Genomic DNA, 25770 nt, shown 5'->3' on the forward strand with positions numbered 1-25770 from the left:
CATTTAAAGCACTGAACAATTCCAGCCCCTCTTATATCTCTTCACTGATCCAGAGGTATGCCCCTCCTCGTACCCTCCGCTCTGCCCGCGACCACCTCCTGACCGCTGCTCGCACCCGTACGGCCAACTCACGCTTGCAGGACCTCTCACGGGCAGCTCCTCTCCTATGGAATAACTTGCCTACTGCCATCAGACTCTCCCCTAGTCTTCAATCATTTAAGAAGGGACTTAAATCCCATCTCTTCAGGAAAGCGTATGGCCTCCCAGAGTAATCTCTCCCTTACATACCTGTCTCTTGCTCTCCTATGGGATAGTGCTTTGCTCTCTCCTCCAGCTCTGCTTCACTCCTACTTGATATTTCCTATCCTAATGTTTCTAATACCCCACCTCCTATAGACTGTAAGCTCATTTGAGCAGGGTCCTCTTCAACCTATTATTCCTGTAAGTTTTCTTGTAATTGTCTTATTTATTGTTACATCCCCCCTCTCAAAATATTGCAAAGCGCTACGGAATCTGTTGGCGCTATATAAATGGCAATAATAATAATAATAATAATATCTCCTTTGCCATATGCTGAGGTTTATTTTCTTATACACATATAGGAATCTGTCAGAACAAGGATTTTATTTGAGGCACAGGAACCAAAAATTTTAGCTGTTCATTGCTTTAACAAAATGCTGTAATTTTTATGCCATTTCACTTTCATGTTTCTCTAATCTGTACATCTTACCAGAAAGCCTTTGGTGTTCCCCAAGATGACAATTCAAGTCTCCCTAAATTATGAAATCAGACACGTTGAACAAAATATGCATGGCATTGCCAAACACAAAGCTGTTGTCTGCTAATCTATAATGACCAAGCAAAGTTTAAATTCTATTTTTAACTTTATTATTCTTTGTGAAGAACATATTCCGTAGTTCTGAAGGATGGATAAAAGAAACATACAATTTGATGATTTTCTAACTCTACTGCACTTGCACAGTAAGTTGCAGTGCAAAAACAGATCCCCACTCTAACTAGTGGGAGGCTCCATCACTTAGGACACTTTGGTCATTGGGTCTGATCTTACCTCATAAATCACTGTCTCCTCTGGTGATCCAAGTATGCATGGGACAAGCATGTTGTCCCATTCATCAATTGGAAAACTGTCTCAATAAACCATTTTAACCTCAAGTTAATTATATTATACACACTAAATACATTCTACAAAACAACTTAAACTCTTCAGAGAGACAAAGAGATCTCAACTGCACACGTGAGTTTTTACAAGTAAGTTGTTTATTCTTGGCAGAGGTTGGTCCAACCCGCGGGGTCCAACTAAAATAACGATTGGCTGGATTATCCCAGTGACTTCCTTGTTAGGGAAGTGGGAATATTTCAACATTGGATCTATTACATTTGCAATAAAACAAGTAATTATTATTGTTAATAACTTTCATTCTTTTATTATCAATATTTGCCCACGCAATGCCTTAAAAATAGAATCTAGCTCTCAGTGTCCCTTTAAGTAAATGAAATAAACTAAACACAATGTATTATTTAAATTATTCTTTTTTTTTTATCGTGAATGTATTAGCATTTTCAAGAAATCATTTTGAGAAAACATATGGGAGATCAGGCTGGATGTACTGTAAAGGTAAATTAATAATGGCAGATGCCTGGATGTCTGGCTGGTGTTTACATGATGCAGAATGTTTGCATATTTTCTGTTTGGAGATCAGTCTATTGTAACCAGTTTAAGTTGGGTTCAGTTTAGTTTGGCATTATGTTTGTTTCCAAAGGTGTCTACATAGATTTGACTATGGGAAATGTTTATTTTATTAAAGGGCAGTTTAACCTTTCCTTAAATTTAAGGTAATCTGAAGGTCACTGTAATTATTCTCTGAATTATTTATGTCAATTCTGGAATACTTTGCAGATTGCAAGCATTTGCCCTTTTAAATAAACTGTTAAAAGCAAATCAACTTCAGTATCAAAAAAAAATTGTAATGGACTATGAAACTAATCACTTTTTGTAGAACATTTTCAAGGTTCAGCATTTGACTGTAATTGACTAAACGTGTTTGAGGTTAATATCCTGCATTTCTATGTATGACAGATGACGTTTGCACTCCCACCTTGTAATTCCCATGTACTTTGGTAACCTTTAGAAACATGAATCACGCATCAATTCTGTATAGCTCAGCCTCCTTTTAATGTGATACAAATACAGTGTCAGCTGTGCAACATATTACTTTACGGATCCTCTCTCCTAATGAATTTGTGATGCCCTGTTAATGTTGGTGAGCAGATTAAACATGGCATTCAGAGCCCTGTGGTAAGTTTTAGAGTGTCTTGTATGCTTTACATTTACATTTACAGGAGTGCAAACATGTTCGTATGTGGAGCTGTATACTAATCAGTGAGGAGTTTGTTAAAAGTCAGTCAATAAAGTTTAGTCCTAAATTAGCAAAAATGGAAGTGAAAAAATAATCCAGATTTTTTAATTTGATTTTTTTTTTTTTTTTAATTGTAATCAATTTAAAAAAAAAAAAAAAAAACAGTGATTTGTTAAGGGAAACTATACTTGTTTTTCTGGCACTATAACTTCCCCCTCTGTCAAACCTCTCCCGTCCCCCGTGCCCCCGCGCCCCCGCGCCCCCAATAATAACCCCTTCTATCACTTACTCGAGTCCAACGCCGATGTCCCTCGGCACTGGCTCAGCTCCGCCCACATTCCACCCGCACTCACATTAAGATTTCCGCATAGGAAAGCCTTGTTCAAAGCTTTCCTATGGGAATTCCGGTGACGCTGGAAGTCCTCATGCATAGCGTCTTGCAAAAGTTGCCAATACACCCGGAAGTCCCTCTAGTGTTTAATGCTTTCTTTTGGGAATTCCGGTGAAGCTGGAAGTCATCATGCATAGCATCATGCAAAAGTTGCCAATACACCCGGAGGTCCCTCTAGTGGCTTTCTGGTAGACAGCCAGTAGAGGAGGAGTTAACCCTAGCAGGTAATTCTTGCAGTTTAGAAAAACTGCAATAATTACATAATCAGGGTTAAAGGTGAGGGGAGTTTGCACTCTGACTACTTCAATTAGCTGAAGTGGTCTCGGTGCCTACAGTGTCCCTGTAAGACAGTTATTCACTGAAGTGGGAATTATTGGGAATTCAAAGTAATTTAAAGTGAATTTTAAATTATAGGCCACAAAATGTGACTTGGAATTTTTTTTTTAAATCCATTCTTGGTCTTTGTACTAAAGGAAGCAGCTATGGCACCAGAAATGTTTGTTGCTTACGGAAGTTGTGTAAATGTAATGGAACATCACTTTTGAACTCAGCTTATCACCTGTGCCAAGTGTTGTTTTCCTCAACTTCAATCTATTTTGAAGAGTGTTAGCAGCAAAGACAGACAAATTTCTTTGTTACAAATATTTTATTGTTTGCATTTATGTGGTACATTATTATCATGATATGTTGGGAACAGTATACAGTCAATCAGTACATCACGGCTGTTAAAATGTAAATGGGAGTTTTAGGGACAGAATGGTTTCCAATAGATCATAGAGTTCCCTCCAAACTGGATAGATGCTTGGACAAAACCACCAGATATGTGAAAAGGAACTCACCTCCCCGCAGTCACGCCAGAAAGTAGGAGAAACACTTGGGTATATATGGCTCAAACAACCCAGTGTCAGATATCACTGAGTCAAAAGCTTGCAGGATAGTACTATGAATAACTAGAATTTAAATAGCTCCTTTCTCCCACTCGGACTCAAAGCGCTTTTCCGCATTAACCAAATCGGCAGCTGAATAGTAATAGATGCTATTATCACCCAATTGATGGTACTTGTTTTATCGAATTTGGAAGGATGAAGGGCTGAGTTGACCCTGCCAGGATTTTAACCTGTGACCTTGCATTTTTGTTTTTTTGAACAGGCTTTGTTGTCAGGGAATTTACCAACTGAGCTACCTCATCGGCTCTACGTAATTAGCACACAGTGTTAGAACTTTGGGATCTCTGGGGTGGAATTAAGGGAAAATATTCCTTTAGGGTACATTCAATAAAATCTTTTGTGTCTGGACATTGAAGTAAACTATCATTCATCCTCTTGTAGTTAAAGGGTTTGTTGGTTGTTTTTTTTTTTTTTTACAGTAATGGGCCATTCCTTCAAAAGATAATTGAAAACTCACTTCTTCAGGAAAGCATATCAATTAAACTGCTAATAGCTTTCCCTCCCAACATCTTGCTTAGTCTAGTGCAACTATAAAAAAAACCACTAAGTATTCAGTGAATACTATTCTAGCAACTGACTTTTCTACCCTCCCCTTACATTCTGTGCCACTATACCCCAATCCCTCTAGCATGTAAGCTTGTTTGAGCAGGGCTCTAATTTTCCATAAATGCTCCCTCTGCTGCAGTCCCTGGTGGGTGTGAATCCTGTGAGTAAACATATGAAGGCTGTGTAGGCACAGGCTGCAAGAGAAAGTTTGGGGTTAGATAAAACAGCAATTATGGATGGGGAGACATGCAGATATTGAGGTGAGAAAGGGAATTAAAGACATTGCCACTTTAGTGGTGCAATTGTGAGTAATGATTTATTTAGTCTATAATATCCAATTTAGTCTCTTTTTTGTCAATACAGTTGTTAAGATTGTCAATGATTTTTGCAAATTCACTAGTATGTTTTGTAACATCAGTGTGTAGAACCTTTCTTAACTTTTGCGTCAGGTGTCTCATTCTGTCCATAAAGGCATCAGAATCTTGAAAACCATTGTTGAAAGGATAGGCCCTGCCACATGCTCCTCGTTGTTCTGTGGGGTAGACAAAGGGGAGCTGGCCTCACTCCGTGGACCAGATATCTTTTGAGGATGAAACTTTATTTTCTTCTCTTTTATCCCGTAAGTAGAAGATAGAAAGAGAGACACATTCATAGTGCACCAGTTTGAATATAAAAACACCTTTTAGATTGCACTCACAAGATGGATATAAAATTAGTGAACATCATAATGAAGTTCTTCTGGGGCCAAGGTGACAGAAAGGATCCCTCAGATGCAGGAGCAATATATGGACAAGAAATAATCTGCACAAATATAAACACAAAATAACTTAAAATAATAATAAATACAATTAAATCACTGTATGAATCCCTCCGCCCTCCGTGTTTCGTCCTAAATAAGACTTCCTCAGGGGTATCCAGAAGTATAAGAACAATTTTTCTCCTTTCGTTATTTAAAAAGCCAATTTCGCACTCTCCTGAACCACCTTCAGCCAATTGGGAGCAGTGACTTGATGTAATTCACCTGCATTTGTATGATTGCGGCTTTTTGTTTCAAGCCTCGCTTCTGTGTTGCATTTCAATAACGTAGAAACGGTTTCACGTGTCCACAATTCTGTGCCGAAGGTTCCTATCCCTTATATAGCGTTTCAGAGTTCAAGAATTCGCATCTGACAGTTGTGATTACAGAGGTTCGCTAAAAAGTGTGACATACAAATGTGGGTCTCAACCATTGTCAATGAAAGGAAATGTTTCGGATATAAGTTTTACTTTTTTGTAATGAAGGTTTGGGATATACTTTTTTTTTTTTAATGAATCAATATAAAGTGGAGTGGTAATTGAATTTTTTTTCTCCATCATTCCTTGGAAGGCACAAGAACTTATTAACATACAGCGTTATTAAAAATAATTGCTAATACTGTAACGTGTTTTGTGGGCACTTCTCTATGAGTAACACTTGTTAAAGTAATGAATAAATAAGTAATTATAAGGTAAATCATACTTTTCTATACTTTGAGATATATTATATTAGTACTTACTTCTTCTCCTGTCATTGTCCTGAGTTCATGAGTGCTACACTACATGAGGATGTAGCACCTTCTCCTCGCTCCTGCCTACCTTGTATCATCTTATAGGCTATTGGTAGTACTTTGCATTGTTTCTATAAACATGGCAATCCTCTCCCATCATGGTGGCACAGTGGTTTTATTACAAATGCATTAGCTTCAAAACTGAGTGTGACCCCCCACCCCACCTCCCAAGCCTGAGACACTAATGTTAGGGGAATAATCACAATTCTGTGATGGGGTACAGAAGAACTGTATATAGGACTGTCCCCTGTCCTTCCCGATAGCATACAGGGCTAATGATGGCATAGACCTTTTCGCACTCAATTGAGTGATAGAAGAATAGTATTTTTTACGTTTAAAGAAAAATATATGCATATGTTGGCAATTTTAGTAGCATAATATATAGAATAACACCCCCCCCCTCTTTCTTATAACATAAAATGGCATGTGCTAGACTTGAGTATTACGTTTAATGATTCATCAAAAATGTTTCAGTTTAATGAGTCATCCAAATTGTGCAACTCGGAATTGCTTTATTAACCAAATCAAGCCATTTTGTTTGTTTCGTGATTCAGAGTTTCTCATGTGGCATCCAAAACAATATGATTCATGATTAGGGGACAGCCTCTGAATCAAATAAATTAATTAGTAAAATAGAATAATAAACTAATAAACCAGAGATCAGCCAGACCAAATGCTTAAAATTCACAACTGATTTCTCAGGTAACCAAATGCTCAAATATTGATTATTGACCAAATGTGCCTTTTGATTTGGAAATGTTTTTCCCGAAATGTTCACATGAACAAAATTTGGTCCGACCGAACACATTTTATTTTGGATGAATCAATTCAGAGAAAAAAATAGTATATCTGCCGTGCACAAGTCTATTGTGTACCATGACATGACAAAGAAAGAACATTAAAAACTATATATCTAAGATGACAACCAAATTGTAAAATCTAGGCAAAACATTTTTAGACTGAGTTGGAAAAGAAAAATTAAAACTAAGCCAAGATAGTTTTTAACTAATGTATTTTGCTAAACGTTAAAGGTTTTTAGGATAAATTGCTCAAAATCTGTCCTTGCTGTCTGGTTTCCTTTTTTATTTTAATAATGCATTCTCAATATTGCTCTATGTCAAAAATTAATTCACATTTTACTATTTCTATAGAAAAATAAATTACTTTTGTAAATGCTCAAAGACCTGCCAAATTTGATTCAATGTACTTATTTATGAACATTGTTTTCTCAGTATGCTAGTATGTACATCCTAAATCTATCAGCTATGGATACTTGATGCGATGTGTCTACGTGAACCGACAATATATCAATCAGAATGCGTATTTATTTGTTATAGAACCTAAACTATAATTAGACCTTCCAGGTTCATTCTATTCAGTAACCATAAAATAGACATAATATAATTATAACTCATTTGTGGAAATTAGTGAGAGAACAATTAATACGATCCCATGCTGAGGATTTTAAGAGAAGGGATAATCTATTATACATAAGCAAAAAAATGAATTTGCAAATATATTTAAACTGTTTCTGCTGAAGGCAAATCACTTTGTATTGCAAGAATACCCCATTACAACTGCTCCTCACTGCCAAAAAGTCTGTATTGGTCCATTCTCTGCATATTCTTTCTATCGCTTATCTACAGGACTTAACGGGACACTGTAATTAAAACATTACATATTTTTTACCTTTTAGATGACTGCCCCCATCTCAGCTTTGAAACAGTTAAAATAAGCTCACCTTTATTCCTGCAGGTCACTGCAGCTCCAATACCTTTAAGTGAAGTCATCTTTACTGATGACGTATGTCCAATCAATTGATTGTCTTCTAGAAGCTTCGAGACACAACAACAATGCTTCAAATAGATAATAGGCTTCTTTTTGAGAAGCACTTATGACCTCTTTTAACTATAGTTCAAAATAACTGATACAGGAAATTGTCCTGGCTGTCTGTTTGACAGCTGTGAAATGTTTCTAAGGGTATTTATAAAGATGCAGATTTCTCTTGAAAGTGGCAATTAAACAAAAAGCCTTCAAGGACATGCAAATAACCACAGCTAAAGTGCTATAAGGGACTCTGTTGTTCCCTTAACTTGGGTTGCTACTTATCTAATTATACAAGGTCTTCTCTAAAGATCACGTCTTCTGAGAAGCATATGGAAGCAGGACTTAATCTGCTTGTGCATTATATAAATACATAGCTAGACAAGAGCATATCAACTCATTTGTGGATATCTCTCCCGCCTAGCATTTACCCTACTACCTCACATCCTCACGGTCTTCACAGACATCCCCCTTAGATGTCTCATCCCAGCTCTTAGCTGCCCCTCCCAGTGTGTGCTTTGTGCAATTGCACAGGTTAAACATCCCTAAGGCCGGTCCTGCTAGTTTTATAATCGTACTACCTCTGAAGAACATGGCACCACTTTTTCACTTGAAGACAGAATCACATGCATTACCTGTCATTTCTAAAATAGATTCACCAAAATATGATTATTGTAGAAGTAAAGTTTCATTCTAAATAGAAACTGCACCAACATATTTACAGGAAATTGTCAGTACCACACCTACACTAGACATTATTACTGTGTCAAAAGGTTCTCGTGATGCAATGTCAATAAGCATTAACTTAAATAATTACTTAAATATGTGGGAACATGGCTTAGATGGCAGAAAACAAACCCAGGGTCTCACTAAACAAGACCGTTTCTGTTATAATGTAAGTATATTCAGACCACTCATATAAAACTTTTAAGCCATTGTGGTTGAAGGAAGTCTTTAAATTAGCACCAGGAGATATATTAATTGTAAGCGAAGACAGATGGACTGCTGAAATTCAAGGCAATTGTTTTAAGTCAGTAAAGAATGGAAAAGGCAAGGAAATTACACTACATATAGCAAAGCTCCAAAAGTTAGAGTGATAGTGACCCTAGATGATTATATAAGAAAGAGTGTATTTTATTTTAGAAAAGGGAATAAAATTTGCTATTTGTTTGAGCTTACCAAACCTGTTAGTCTGTGAAGTGGCTGCAGCTACATACATTTTAATCACCTGTACAAGTGCATTACAATGTAAATGCTTTCACCAGGCACAATCCATGGATGACCTTGGGATGTTTTCATTAGAGCGGATTAAATACGTTTAGTAATTACACAACAGTGACATTTTAAAAAAGAAACACGTATGTTTTGAAGCAATTAGTTCCGGTTTCAATATGAACTGGTGGATGCATGTGACAGCAATCTATGGAGTTTCATTGTCAATAAGACAAATCCATGTGTTGGAGTCAGATTACACTGCTGGACAAAGCGTTCCATGCACCACACTTTTGGACCGAATGTTCGGGGAGAGTCTTTCAGTGATACACAGACAACTTGTTTCAAATTGGGTCCATCTGGTCCCTGTCCGCGGCATGCAGCTGTCCCCGCTGCATTGCTCCAGACTGACAGTGTTTCTGACTCTGCACGCTTCAGAGCAGCATCCTTATATATGTGCTATACCTGGTTATGTGACCTGGCACACAGTGATGACCTCAGAGACCACAAGGGAGGGAAAAAAACACCTCCCACGTATTGTGGTTAACACTAATTGGAGGTTAGCCAATCAGACACACCCTGTGTGTATATAAGCAAATCTCCCTCTTGACTCAGTGTTGCCTGTTGTGGTCTTTGTTTAGCCCAATAGCTCATTATACTCTGTCTGATTATTTGGTTACCAAACTTTGGCTTGTCTTACATTTACTCTGTTTTCTCTGCTCCCTGACCTCCACTTGTCTCTTCGTATTCCGTCTATCTATTTCCCTTTGACCTTGGCTTGAGTTGTCTAATCTTTTGCATAGCCCGGCCATTCTAAGGGCCGGTATTGCAATTCTGTCTCTTGTGTCCTGTCTGTGTGTTAGGTTCCTTATCCATCGTGACACTACCAGTGTATTAAGGGTCTGGCAAACATATTTATAGACAGAAGTTACAGCAAAAGTAAGATGACAAGATTACATCAGCTAAACACTATATTGCTTATTCAGCAACCAACAACATGTATTTCTGTAACCAGAAAAAGGTTAAATAACCACAAAAGGTTATTTCTTTGATGATCTGCAACAGGTTTTACTTTTAAGCTGACATTTAGCAATTGCTATTTCTAATATAGTCGTGTCCATTTAGAGTAGTCACAGCCTTCCTTTTTTAACCCTTTCACCATGTTTTATTTAATTACTGGAAATCTAGTGGATACAGATGTGCTGGGAATGTTGACTAAAATACATAATAAATCTTTCCAGTTTATGATTTTGAGAACCCATTCAAAATGTGCTGGTTCTACCTTAGTGATTGGGCATTACTGTCACAACTTGAAAACTGTGATTAAACTACTGCTGTATTTTACTCATGAGACTATCAGAGTTATTCACTAAAGGGAGAATTGCTGGGAAATTAAATTGAACTTCACAATTTACTCCTCAACACGGAAATTTGAATAATTCTTCAAATCAGTTCTGTTTACATGTTGGCTGTTGTGGCCTTAAGTTTTAAATTCACTTTGCCTTCTCAACAATTGTCACTTTAGTAAGTAACCCATGTATATCTACAATTCAATTTTTTAAAATAGATAAAAAAGGAATATTTTCAAGTGTGTTTGTGTGAAATGTTGTGTTACTAAATGCATGGAATAAGGTTTTTCATATAAAGTGAATATACTAACAAGGATGCCACTTCAGGGCCAGGGTGCATGACATCTAAGAAATGTAAAACACATATATAAGTGACATTTTAACTGCTCACTCCAGAGGTCTTTGGTTGAGTAAACCTGCATTTTAGTTACCTTACAATGAGTTCATGTTTTTTGTGTGTCTGAGATTCTGATGTCTGAATCCATTTCAAACCCTCAATTACAAGCAAGTGACGTTGTTTGCATAACTGCCAAGGATCCATTTAATGTTGGTTTGGCAGGAATGGTTAAAATAAAAAGTGGAAGAAAAGTGTAAACCTTTAGCAGAGCACTAACATGAACTATCTTTAAAAGGATTTCTGCTTTGGGAAAACATAGTAGGCAACATCAGTGTAGAACAAGTTCAGATAATAAATGTTCTCCATGAATGACATATGAAATAGATTGCCCGGAAGCTCTAGCCCTCCACAATTAATTGAATGCAGCAGGTGAACAAAGAATCAAGGGAGTTGTAGTGCAACAACTTCTGGTGGGCCAGAGTTTAATAACCCTGATCTATCCAGAAGTTATGTCAGATAGCAAATGAGAACTTTCTAAAAAACAAATGTGAACTATGTTTTTCTTCCCTCTCATTAGGTGGTTGAAGGTTTTTCAAGTTGCATCTGTTGCATCAGGCACTGTACACACAAGTCTTGAAAAGACAGTTCTCCTGACACTTGGACTGCCTGCTGTGTCAAGTAATAGGGCTTAGCTTACTATTTCAAAATGAAAAAGATGTATGCATAATAATCTGATGTTACAACTGCATCTCACCATCCAATCCATGGATGATGTTAACAAGTTCATGGAATGGAATCATTAAGGGAGATTACAGTTGTAGGCTAAACTTCAAAAATATCTTTGCAACATGATGTTTGAAATGCACAATGTAGATTCTACATTTCAAGCTGTTTCACATACATGTTGATAATATTTGAGAACAGGTTGAATGAGTTGTGTGCTCTTCTGTCCTAGTGGCCACTGAGTCTCCTGCTACCCCAAATGTTGTTAAATCAAACAAAGTAAATAATGATTTACTAAACCCTGAGATTATTAGGGGTCAATTAATTTGGGTTCAGATACACTCAAAGTTAAATGACATTGTTCCCTAAATAAGGCGCTCATCCATTGTATGTTTTCTTTTTTTCCAGTATTTCATCACCCATCTCAAATTAGTGGAGTGTCCTGATAGTAAATTATGAATAATACAATACCCTCTACAATTTCTAGGTTCTGTGTAAAACACTTTTCAAGCTGTTTGACTACAATTAGGGGTCCCTAGACAACCAGAGACCAACCCTTTACGTATCCCTTATAAATATATATTTTTTTATTTATTTTTTCATTTTGGCCTAAATTTTCCAATTCCCCCAATTCAAAGACTAAATGCCAATATATTTTCATTGATATTTATTTAATTAAAAAAAACAAAAAAACATTTTATGTTTTTATACACGTTTCATATAATAAATGTTAATTCACTATTGGAGGCTCCTTTTTGTGCACTTACCGTGTAGTGTGAAGTCCAAACTATTTCCTATCACCTTATATTAAACAACTCCTTACTTATTATAGTCCTTTTTGCTCCTGGTGGGTATTTGACAAGATTGTTGAGTGGTACATGATCATTAGCACAGATGGGGTGATCTCAGATAAAGCTTTTAGGGAAGCTGGTCTTCTGCTGGCAAAGATGCACCATCTACTTATCATAAAAGTCTTAATTTCTGTAAATGAGAGATTGTATGATTTAACCACCAACCAAACAGCAAAATAATATAAACATAAACAGCCTTTTTATATAGCAGAATAAAGCAAGACTTGTCATTTAAAAATGATTTGTTAAATTACCTCCCTGGGCTGGAGTTTAAACATGTTTTTAATGTATCACATAGATGAGTGGTTACCAAAACAGACTTGATGGCACACCACTGGTTCATGTTTTGACAGTATCCCCATATGAGCATGTGATACTGCTTAAATCTTGGACTGGTCGCCTTGATACCTGGGAACACATGATATAGAATATATATTAGCACAACATCTGCCAAAGCATTCTACCATTATCAAATAGCAAATATTGTTACATTTGAAGTGTGCCGCAAATACCCAAGTGCTGTAGTCTCTGCAAATCAGGAAGTGGCTCGTGAAGCTCACACACTATTCTATTGAACTCCTGCGATTGTTCAATAAATAATGTTTTATGGTCATAGCAAGGGTTTCTTGGAGTTTGAGTAACGTTGTCATCTTTCTTCTGTAGAATGGTGATATTAAAATAATACAAAAAACAACTCCTAAAAACATAACTAGTAATATAATTAATATAAGTATTTTTTGGAATGCGAAGGTTTACACTGTGGATTAGTTGGGCAGGCAGAAAGAAAGGACTAAGGGAGTAAAATGAATTCGCATTTGTTTAAACCACATTACAAGCTGTTCACATTAGTTGGTACTGGCAGCCTTAAATATGCATAAATAACTCATATGTATCTATAAGTCAAATCTCTAGGTTCATTTTCTAATAAGTTGATGGCTTATCTTTAAGTTATAGACATATATATATACATATTAAAATTGCAATATATTAATATATTTATCATTATTCGCCCACCTACTTTGTTCAGTATATCAGTGTATCTGATGATAGATGCCTATGCTGGCCTGCTTTTAATGTTTATTTCAGGTCTACAATGTGAGCTGTGCTCTGTTTACATGGAAAACACCCAAACACATCTTTGAATGGCATTGTATATTAAGAAAGAAGTGCAGATCTGCTATTTCTGTCAAGCATGAGAGGTATTATAGAAACAAAATGACACACTCTAGGGCACATTCCCTGTCACTTAACAAGTTTGCATATTTCACTAGTTCCTATTGTTTTCATATATTTCACAAGGGAACTTTAGATTTGGTTGGGGTCACTTCAGTTTTATCCTTTTTGACACACACATAGAACTGCAGACAGACTGCTCTAATGACAGATGTAGAATTCTGTTATTCTCAATAGAATACTGGTCTTTCTCTTAGATACACAGAGGTAAATGTGATAAACAGATATTTTTACAAGCCTAAAACCTCTATATCCATTGTTTGTCATATTACTATGTCATCTACTATACTGTAGATGCATTGTGTTATATATCTTGTAAGACACACCAGTCATCAACTAAAATCTGTAATGATAATACTTTGATTAACTCCTTCAGTCGAGAGTTCTTTTTTTTAATTAAAAATTAAAATTGACATTTGTTTGAATTGTTTTGTGTATATTCAGCAACACAAACAAAACAAAATTCATATTTATCCAAACCAAATTTTTCCCCAAATATTTTTTTTTCCCGACTGCTGAATTTCACTCATGTGTCGTTTCAGTTCAGCATAATTTCGATAATGAAAAAAAGATTCAGGAAATAAATCAGACAAACCAAAATAGTGCAAAAATGGGCCATTTAGTGCAATGCACAAAAAATAATATTAACAATATAATGCACTATGTGTCTTCTACATAAAAATATTCTCATCTAAAAGATTAACTTGTCAGCAAAAAAATAAAAAATAACACATTGAAAAAACAATGACTTTCAATATCCATATTGAAATAAAAATGCATACTATTTAGTAAGAGTTTTTTGGCAAGTCAATTCTCCAATCTCCAATGCCTGGAATTTGAAATTACTTTTTAATTCCCAACAATAATCCTGATAATTTTTTTTTCTTAGGCAATTCTACACATTTACATTGTTGACCATACTGACTATACTACCATGTTGTACTTTATCACATGCAGTGTAAGTAACACAAATATCATGTATTCGCATAATTGGAATATATCCTGGTGTTATAGCATTACAATACATTAGAATAATACATTTGAATGAAGATACAACATGGGAATACAGGAAATATAAGGTTGAGTGTTTCTCAGTAAATGTATTGCCACTTCCTTAATGAAATAGGTAGAACTCTACAGTTTTTTTTAGAAAACAAAACAAATCTTAATCTAACTTTTTTGTGTGATGTTCTACCAGCTGCACCCTTGGACACAGGATCTTTAGAGTATCATAAACAAAGTTGGCCAAGATGGAAGAGGGAAGAATATTCTGAATGTATAACAGCAAATAAGTAATGGTTTTCCATTTTAAAGGAAAGAGCAAACAAACAAGTCATGGTGATTCACCAGAATCATTATTCTGACATGACAATCCCTAGCTAGTGATAATGGAGATATTGTAACATTTGTCTTTCCAAAAAAAGGAACTGCATGAATGCCATGCTCTAAGGGAACAAATTGATTTCAAAATGTGATGAATGTTAACATTGAAGAATTGTTTATAGATTGGATAGTCATTCATTGTCTTATTTTGTACGCTTCTCAAGACACTTACCGGCCAGTGGAAGATTTCATTGAGACCTCTTCAATTAACGGTAAGAGTATCTTTTAGTTCCTTTTACAAATTAGTCATCGGAACTGTTGAAAGCAAGAAACGACAGGCTAATTGTGCTGGTATCTCTGTTAATAGCACCCTCCTCCCCCCCGTCCATCTTGGTTATAGACTAGCCATGGACATTGATACATCCTTTTTAAATTAGTGAGATTCTGATCATCTCAAGGGTAGCAAAACCAAATAGTAACTCTTCGTACATGTCCAGGAAATAATGCAGCTGTTCCAAAAATGTCAAAATATAAACCGGTATTGTAAAGGTGTTCTGATATTGAAGCAGTGGTTCAATGATACCAATCATTCAGTTCCCTCTTTCTCTCTCTGTCTGAGTACATTGCTTAAGCAGTGAGTTTGCAGTACAAGATGTCACCCAAAACACGCGAATATAAAGATGTGATGCACGTGTAAAATTCAAGGCTTTTTGAAAAGATACACCGATGTAGCAATCATGTTAAGAAATTCACCAGCTGACAAATAATGATAAAATACAAAGTACCCTGATGCTGGAGAAAGGATGCTAACATATAGCTGCTAAAAGCCTATTTTATTGCAATTTTTTTTAATTTTTGTCATAGGAGGCCTAATATTACCCCACTGATATCATTCTCTATAAATTTGCAGCTTTCGTTCGACGTAATGGTTAATTTCTAATGTAATATGTACTAACACCATTTGCATTCAATTTCATTTCTTTCTAAATTTCTCACGTGGTATTTTGTTATCATAATGACCAGAGGTGGCTTACTTTCAGAAAAAGCAGGTAACTATTTAGATGCAAATATATTCTGTGATCCCTGACGACAAATAAAAAAAAAAGTGTTTATACAAAAACGAATCAAATAAACTGCATTTTCTTCTTTATCCCTAAATTAATTCACACAATCCTTCCTAAAATATGACACTTATCTGCAAATAGAAACACTTCAAATTTCATCCTCTGGTAGGTAATAACGTTGACTCGAAAGACCAAAGTTCCTTTTCCTCTACAAAGGGAAACTTAATTAGAGAGGGAAAAAAACTAGAATTTGTATGATAATAAACTTTGCTAATATTTCCCCTGAAGATTAATAAAGTTGACTAGAAACTTATATCTAATTTATGTGACTTTAAGGGTCATGCTTTAATAACGATGATGAAACACGATTATTACTTCTTAATGCTGAAATTACAGTTTTTACATTGTAAATTTTTCCTTCTTTCTGCCCTGTGGCACTAACATCTTTATCACTCCATGTGCTTCTAGTTTTAAAACCTTTACCCCTGCTGTTTGAAAAATATTTCTCATTTTCGTCCCCTATGGAGTATAGAAATCCCTAAAGGCAAACCATTAGTGATCTTTCTGCCTCTCTCCAAACACTTATTATGATCACCAATGCCGTTTAGACTGCCTCATTGGCTTTCGGTAAGGTATGTAAATGAGATGTTGAAAATACACACTTTTTGCAACTGTGCAACTTCATACTGATTTATAAAATGGGCAGGCTATTAAAGTGACTGAAAATGTCAGCAAGATTTATGCATGAGTGACACATTGTAGGGAAAATGTTCGTTCTGAGCATGCTGTTCAAGTATTTTTTCCCTATCAATTTAGACGTTGCATGATACATTTTTTTGTCTGTTTATTTTAATGCTTTATTTATTTATTTGTTCCTATTTATTTATTGTTGCTTGCCCAAAACTATCATTGTTGGTGGGGGTTTTTTGTCGTCAACTGAGTACAAATAAGCAGTTGTAACCTTGTAACAAATTTATACATTTGTTTTTATCCACATAATCTACGTAGTTCTCGTTGTCCACACTTAGCAATGTATAGTTGTTGTTTTTTTTTTATTTCATGTAGGTTTTTAGTAAATATTTATGATGGTTCCTAACTTTTGCCTTTTAGTTCAAATAAATACAATTTTATAAGAAGAAGCGTGTGTATTTCCTGCGGTAAATGCGTGCCGTGTGGATATAATCACTGTCGTTTAGAACATTATAATACTCACAATACAAAATAAAGGTAGTCTTTGTTTTTATCTCTGTGTTAGTGTCAAGTAAACTGTATATATGTCTTTCTCATAGTTTGGTTCTGGGAATGTAAATTGAAATAATGTAAACCAAGACTGATTTTAGAAGTACGTGATATGGACTTATGTTCCTAAGAGCATGATACCAAGTTAGTTTAAAATTCTAAGATAGCTCAGTTGAGTAATACTTCAACTGTAAAGCCAGGGCTGTAAGCTTTGCTCCTGGAAACCTTTTCCTAAAGCTAATAAAATTAGTATGATCAAAGGAACAGTCCAGGCAATATAACAACTCATCAAAATAAAGTTGTTATGGTGCCAGGAGGTCCCTGGTGCTTTCTTACCTGAAGAGGCTAATAAAAGGTCTTTTTTTTATGAATGGCAAGCTACTGGTTGGCATAGAGCATCAGCTGACCACACTAGTCAATCAGTAGCGCCCATGCCCTGTAGCACTCCACGTTTCCTGAAAGTCAATTGCAGAATATGGATGCTGCTGAGGGAAAGGAAGATCCAGCACTGGAGGGAACCATGGGGGTTTAGTCTTTCAAGTACAGTTTAACCCCTTCAGGTAAGAAAGCGCCAGATGTTCTTATGGTGCCCAGAGTGTTTATTAAATTGGGGAAATAACACTATCTGCTATCCAAATATACTTGTAGGTCCAATGTGAGTGTAACCTACTGGAAGTCATTCACTGCACTCCACAAAATATTATTGACCTTAGAATCCATGTTGGACCCCATGAGGTATAGATTCTAGATCTTTAGTGCACATAATTGGTTAAATTTAGGTACATTATGTGTAGTGGGGTGAATGGTAATACAATCCAAATATGCTGCAGTAACCACAAATTCAGAAAAGGAAAAAATAAAAGACAAGACAAAATAAAAAAACAAGTGCCTGGTCACTATTTTTAAAAATAGCCCTCAGGACACTATATAATGAATGAATTTATTGAAATGTTTTTTTTATTAATAAAATTCATTGTCAAGAAATGGTCCAGAGCTTTACTAATTTCTACAGGTCTTCTCTTTGTGTGACATATCCGGAGTAGTTAAGTAGCGATATTCTTCGGATGTTATCTGCAGGGCTGGATTAACTCGGGGGCTAATGGAGTTGCAACTCCAGACCCATTCCCATGAAATAAGCCTATTGAACAAAAAAAAATAATAATATTGCATATTTCTTAAATTTACTACTGCTCACATACTCTTGCTCTAAAATGTGCAAAATAAATGGGGAATTTAGAAGGGATGTAGTGCAACAAAGCTTGTGTGGTCTGGTTGGCTATAGAATAATTGATTTTGTGCACTGTACTCTCTAATAGCCCAACATTCTCCAGTCACCATGTGACAGTGTACCATATCCTTGTTTTGCTACACTCGCTACATGCACCTCATTCTCTGTTCCGGGTTGCATACCAGGAACAAACTTTGGTCTGCTAGTAAGAAGAGAAAGAAAGTATTGGACAAGTGATTAGTGAGAGAGAGGAGATGGAAGCTGTGGCGCTTGTAAGATGGCCAGATAGTGTGACCTGACATAGAGAAGAGACAAATCGGCATTGGGTAGACTTATAATAGATCCAGAAAGTGTCCATCCAGGAAAACCTCAACCAGATAGAAGACACTTGAGATTTATTGTCTGTTTTAGTGTTTTTTGTCTATAAGATTCTGCAAATACTAATGCTCATCAGCACCAGGACCAATAGGCTCATAATACATTGGTATGTAACTAAAAAAATATAGTAGATATTATATTGTAGTGCAGTAGTATAGTAGTAAAGTACCTCATGAGCAACCAGTCTCTAACTATTGTAGAACTATTGTTCTCATTGCACTTTGACAGTGTTTTAGCCATTCGAATGAAGTTTGTCAAAGTATAACAGTCAAACTATTAAATACCCATATTAGCCTTAGAGGCATGAATGTAGTGTAAGTGGGGGTTTTCTACAATAAGAGAAAGGCTATCTATTTCCTATGTATTTAAATGTTTTAAGCATGAACGCACATGTGATATAGCAGCTGTCTTGTATTTGCATAATATTTAGCAACTAATGACTGTACTTGCGTTAACATAATTTATAGTTCTCAATGGAAAAATTATGAATCCAATGTGGAACTGCCTATCACATACAGAATGTGTTTGTGCAATATCATTAATATGAGTATTTGCTGTTACCTGCTATTAATTAACCTGTAGGAAAACATTCAGAAAATAAAAAGCCATTACAGTTAATAAATTCTATCTGATGGTGGGTTAATTTGTTTGCGTCTATACCTATTAGTACCACATGTGATGGGCAATTTCATTCATTTTCACACATTATTGTTCTTTTACAGTTATGATCAAATCCTGACGGTTTTGGATTCTGGTAGTAATTCGCCATATTCTATAGTCACATAATGGCCTATGCATTTATTTAATGAACCACCAATAGGATATGTAATGGTTATATCAAGCACCATAACCACTATACTGATTTTACTTTATGTGCAGTATTTTGCTATGAAACACTACTCATATGGAGTTTAACCCCTTTGCTTTGATTTCACCTGAAACTGCATCATTGGGGCATTATTATCAAGCCCAGTTTCAGACTTGTTAATTCTGTTTAAATTTGGCCTCTCCAGCATGTATAGCACGTTGGTGCCAGACAGCCAATGGTGACCTGACCGCCTATGTTTTCCCCTCAGCCAACCCTCCCTGTATGGGAGGCCTCAGTGCTGACATAGAAGTATGTTTTTGCTATGTTTTTTTACTAATTTTTTGTTTTTGTTCTTTTAGATGGGACCAGTACAGGTGATCCTCACTTAACGACCGAGTTCCGTTCTTATGAATCAGTCTCGCATGCGTTAGAGAGCATTTCTATGTTCGGGGGAATTCCTCCAAACAGAGACCAGCTCATTATCATAGGAAATCCCTCGAATCTATGTTCGAGGAAAATTCCCCAACATAGACTAGCTTTCTAATGTGGAGAGTTCCTCGAATCCCTACGCTAGAGAACTGGTCGTAAGTCTGATCCGTCGTCATACAGGTAAGTAGTAAAGTGAGGACTACCTGTGTTGGGCAAAACCACTGGGAACTATTTTTTTGTTGTAGTAACCTTTTAAGGGGATCTATTCATTTAGAAAAAAAAATTAAATAGTGAATTCTTGTGACTTTGGAATCAATTTGCAATCTTAAAACCAAAATAACATAGACAAAACACAGCTGAATTAAGGATAATAAATAATAAATACTACTAACAATAATTATATATGTAAGGTTTCACACATTTTTGAATTCTTTATTTAATTCTGATAGGATACATGCATGACGCGTTGTGCATTTCCGGTACAGAAATCAATCAGAAAACTTTTTTATAGTAGTCTAAAACAAAAAAATACATTTTCAAATGGAAACGAGGAAAAATAATAGATTCACAAGCAGTGCATTTAGTTACCAAATGTGTAGGAAAGTCAAGATTCCCATAATGTATTGTAAGCAGGAGGAGTATGATGTACAATGGCTAAAAGTATGTCCACTTATTTAATAAAATGTACTTTAACTTTTATGAAACTACAAGAAAGGAGAGAATATTTCTGCCAAAAAGGCTACAGCAGACTTCCTTGTGCTAAGGTAATATTTAAAAGTCTATGTTTTTCCTCTTAGTTAGGACCTCAATGAGATTAGACAATAGAAACAACCAGGAGTTCATAGGATTATGTATATGGATAACCTGAGATACTATTTGTGACCACAATCTATCGAATTGCCACCGTAAATAACTTATAATATCTAGGTGGCCAGAAATGCACTGACAGAGAATTGGGGTAGTCTTATCAATACATATTAATGAGACAAGAGTAGTAGTAAATGATTATTAAAGGGACACTATAGTCACCAGAACAACTAGAACTTATTGTAGTGAGTATAATCATTCCCTTCAGACTTTTTGCAGCAAACACTGTTTTTCTCAGAGAAAATGCAGTGTTTACATTACAGTCTAGGGATACCACCACTGGCCACTCCTTAGATGGATGCCAGGGGTTCTTCCTGGGGCAGTGCTGCATAGTGTGACTGACATTCAGTGTCTCCGCCCTATGCATGGAGACACTGAACTTCCCTCATAGAGATGCATTGATTCAATAAATGAGGAGATGCTGATTGGTCAGGGCTGTGTTTGGCTTGTGCTCGCTAAGCCCCTTATCTGCCTCCTTGACAGTCTCAGCCAATCCTATGGGAAAGCATTGTGAATGGCTCAGAATATCAGCCAAGCAGGAAGATCAAGGGCAGAGCCAGCAGCTGCAGACTTGAATAAAAGTAAGATTTTACTATATTTAGGGGGAAGGGGGAGAGAAGGGTGCTAGATGGTGGTTTTAACACTACAGGGTCAGGAATACATGTGTTCCTGACCCTATAGTTTTCCTTTAATAATGTTCTACTGAAATAGAAAACTGTATCAAGACCTTGCCACTCATTGACCCATTAATTCTAAAACATATTAGAGTAAACTTTAAAAAGCCACATGTACAAAGTAGCAATAAGAGAGAGTTTACACATGCTGGGTAGGCTACACGAATCCTTCTCTACCCATATAAGTTTTGTGTTCAGAGTTTACTACTAATTTGCTAAATTTACACATTTAGAATATTTTTTTTAACATGGAGAATGTACAGTTTTAATATTGTCTTTTCCTCTTTCCACCTACACGAGGCAGGGGTAATTTTTAGCCATATAGGAACAAGTAAAGTTTTACCATCTAGCATGTTAATTTAGCATGTATGGACATCTATTAATGTCAGTGGATGATGTTAAAACTTACCTGACTTTAGAGGAATACCTCAAGCACCATAACCACTACAATGCACTGTTGAGGTTATGGTGCCAGGAGTGCCCTGGGGCCATACTACAGTAAGATTACAAACTACTTAGTATAGTTCAATCCGCAGGAGACGTCAAAAGTCTTGGCTGGGTAAATCCAACGCAATGTCGCACATATTAGATAAGAATGCAGAGCCGATGCTCTCAATGAGTGCAGTCCTGCATGGTTTTGCATTGCTCTTTAAAACAATCCATCTTTTACTGTTGTAAAAGACCAGGTGTGGACAATTAGCCATGGGCATGTTGCCGGATTCGGGTAAGCTGTCAAACCAGGCTAAACCAGATTCCTGGCTTAATAACCACTATGGGGGGCTGTAGTGCTTATGGTGTTTGGAGAGTTCTTTTAAATGTTAAAATTTGTAGCATGAATACTATTGGTAACCCCCAATGATTATTTGGGTGACTACCAACTTGATGCTAAATGATTGAAACATATCTAAAACAAAAACCTTGGTTGGGGTATATTCTTTCATAAACAGCACTTAAAATCCACCTGCAGATATGTAACATAGAATATGCGGGATCATTACTCAGAACACACCATGTGCTACTGTGGCCGCCGCTCGAGGAACCCCACTCCATATATTTGAGGTAGAAACCAATTAATAAAAAAAATTAGGTAATAGTTTATTAAAGACATCTTGACTAAGATCTTTGCTCCAAATTCTACTTAACCATAAAAATCCATAAAAAAATAAGCAAAAAGCAATGCACCCAAATTAAAGACACTTTTATTTTTGCGAATATAAAATATATGCATTAAATACTATCTTCTTAAATTCTAATCAACATTAATAAACCATTATTCAAACAAAATGTATAAAATCATTAATCATTTCTTGACAGATGACTTGTCATGACTGTCATGCTATAAATGGGGTTTACCTAATCCCTGGTCATGAAGGGGTTAAATTACATTTACGATACATAACAGCGGTGAAATGCACCATTTTACAATGTCCACAAAAGCCACGGTGACATTCTTTTTTTGTTCTATCTTAATGATCATTTCTGCTATGTTGACGTTAAACACGACAAACGAATAATCATGCAGTATAACATCTTGTTAATATGTTTTCATCTACATATGTGCCTACCTTTTAAGAAATTTACTCCGTGAAGGATAAAAGATATGTCCTTTAATTAGAACAAGTGGCGAATGGCTGTTAACCTTGTGCGTTGCATTCTAAAACTTCATCAAATATTCATCTTAAAACCTTATTAAACACAAGTTCACTAGATCTTCTTCCTAGACAGTGCCATTTAACAAAGCCCAGGCAGGATGTAAGCAAAGAGACACAATTACAGGTTGCCAATGTAATTCTTTTAAGAGGATTGACAGAGGATCATTCTGTTACAGGGCCACCTCTAGTGTGTTTTGACAACCAGTCATTACACCTCTGAGCAAAGCACTCAACTGTAGCTTTCTACGCAATGCAAATAGCTGCAAATGGATTCAATTTAGAGTAAGCTGAGAATGTATCATTTTCTTTATGAAGGTAAAAGCTATTCATTTTTTAAGATGGGAGAAAATGTATTCAGGGTTTTTTTTTTTTTCCCTTTCCAGCAGTTACACAGAATAAAGGAACTCGGTTTGCATTTTACAATGTGGGTAAATAATTTTAACACTAGACTTGAACATTATATTCAATCATATCATTTGAGAGATATTTTGTAATGCTTCTATAGCCTGATACATATTCAATGTCAAAAATATCAAGAAAACGGTAGTTTCAATGAACATTTCACTTGTGACCTGATTATATGGCTGTACATATTCTGGTATTGTCTGCATAATGGCTTTAAAAATTCTTATGGAGACGTTAAAATCATGTCTCATTATTATATTAACAGAAATTTTACAATGTATTTCCAGGAAGAAAAAACATTAGAGGACTGTACTATTTAAGATAAGATTCTAATCTGTGATATTTTGCTTTAAAAAATGTTACCCTTTATCTAAACCATGTCCGAAAACACAAACAAATAATTATTAAGATCTTCAAGTGCATTGGCCGACCATGATTTTTAAACCTGAAGTTAAAGACGTATGAGTTTTGCTAGAACAAAATTATACATTTTAAGGCATTTGCTAACCCTCTAAGCAGAAAACGTGGAGAAATGTTAAGGGAATTAAAAAATTGTGGTGGAAATTATCTGAACTGGAAGGATAGAAGAGTTTTTTCAAGATGGGTGATTCAGCCTAAAACGTTAAACCCCATCATCAATTCTCCATTTTTTTAATGAATAGCAATAGAAATTTAAATTGTAGATTATGCTAGCTTTAGTGTACCTATAATCTTAATTTTATTAATGACAGGAGGCGAGTATTTGCTTAAGTCTCTCTTTACTAGAACTCCACAGCAGCACAGAAAAAACAACCAATCAGAAAAAAGTTAGGTACTATAAAACTCCCCTCCCCATGCATCATTTCCTCTTTCAAGCTGCGACAAAACAGAATAAAAGGCAGAGAATATCATGGGGAAGAAACGAAGTCCTAGATACGATGAATATAACGATGTCCACCATCCGAGAGTAACCGTCAAACTAGATAGTGTTGATGGACTGTAAACTGAAACGAGAGAAAAACAGAATCGAACAGGTTGATTATCCAATTAAATGTACTCAGAATAAACATGTAGGTATCCAATGTAGCAACCAAAATTAACCTTAATATGTAGATATCCCAACCCTACTTATGAAAAGAAACACAGACATAATGAACAAGCGACAGGTATCAGAGACAACAAACAGAGTTGCATACGTACCTGATAATCTAAACTATAACATTAAACAAGGGAGGGACAAGAATGGGTGGGAAATACTCGCCTCCTGTCATTAATAAAATTAAGATTATAGGTACACTAAAGCTAGCATAATCTACAATTTTATAACATGACAGGAGGCTTCGTATTTGCTGTTTCAACGCTCAATTCACCAATCCAACGCTGTTTGTGTCGCTGGTATCTATTGCAGGAAATATCAGAGTAATCCTAATTGGACATTCCAAGTTCGATAATTGACAGTAGACGGATAAAAGAAAATGCCAGCCGACGAAGCATCTCAATTACGGAAAAAAGTACCATCCGCTGGTAAATCCATTGTATGTGGTTGCGACTTGTTTCCTAGCAGCCGGTCCATGAGCTGGCAAGCTGACCTATCAGCCACCTTCCTGTAGTTTTTATATCAAAGGTCAAGTTCGGACTTGGGGACGCGAGAAGAAACTGTCACCGTCTCAACTCCTGATCCGTAAGGCGGTTCCTCCGATCGTGCCAGGGATATTCGGCGATGCGGTCTTGCAGGTAGATCTCCAATTTCAAGGAATGCGCCCAAGTCCACTACCAAAATCGTATTAGAAACCGAGGAGGAACTTTCGTTCCTTCCTGTCCTACCCGGTGATATGACTCATCCGAGAATAATTTCATAATGCAGGCAAGAGCGTGGCCAAACTAGCCGTATTCTAAGTGATTCCAAGATTCCAAATGGACTGTGTAAACCTCGGACGCAGTAGAGAAAGACTCCAAAGGACGTCCATTCAGGGTTCCGAACTGAACTTGTGTGGAAGGACGGTGGTCGCCTATTCTGGGAATAGTGAATCCTGGAACCTTCAAAGGAAAGGGAAATGCCAAGCGGAACGCAGATTTCCATCCAGCAATGCCCTCGTCAAAGAGTGAAAGATGTCTGTAGGAGTCGGGGCACACCAGGTACCTCCGTAAAGTCTCGTAGATCTCCTCGACGGTAGTTGAAAAAGGAGGTTAGCGCGAATCCAAAAAAAAGACGGCTCCCGTGAGGGATTAATAGAGTATAGATGAAGGGTCCTCCATCTCCGAACCATGTTCACCAGGTATGCGCTCCGAGGAGACGGGGCAGTCACGCCATCTTATCCCAAGATCGTAAAGACCGGGGACGTCAAGA

Source organism: Pelobates fuscus, chromosome 8 (assembly GCF_036172605.1).
Source record: "Pelobates fuscus isolate aPelFus1 chromosome 8, aPelFus1.pri, whole genome shotgun sequence".
Lineage (NCBI taxonomy): Eukaryota > Metazoa > Chordata > Amphibia > Anura > Pelobatidae > Pelobates > Pelobates fuscus.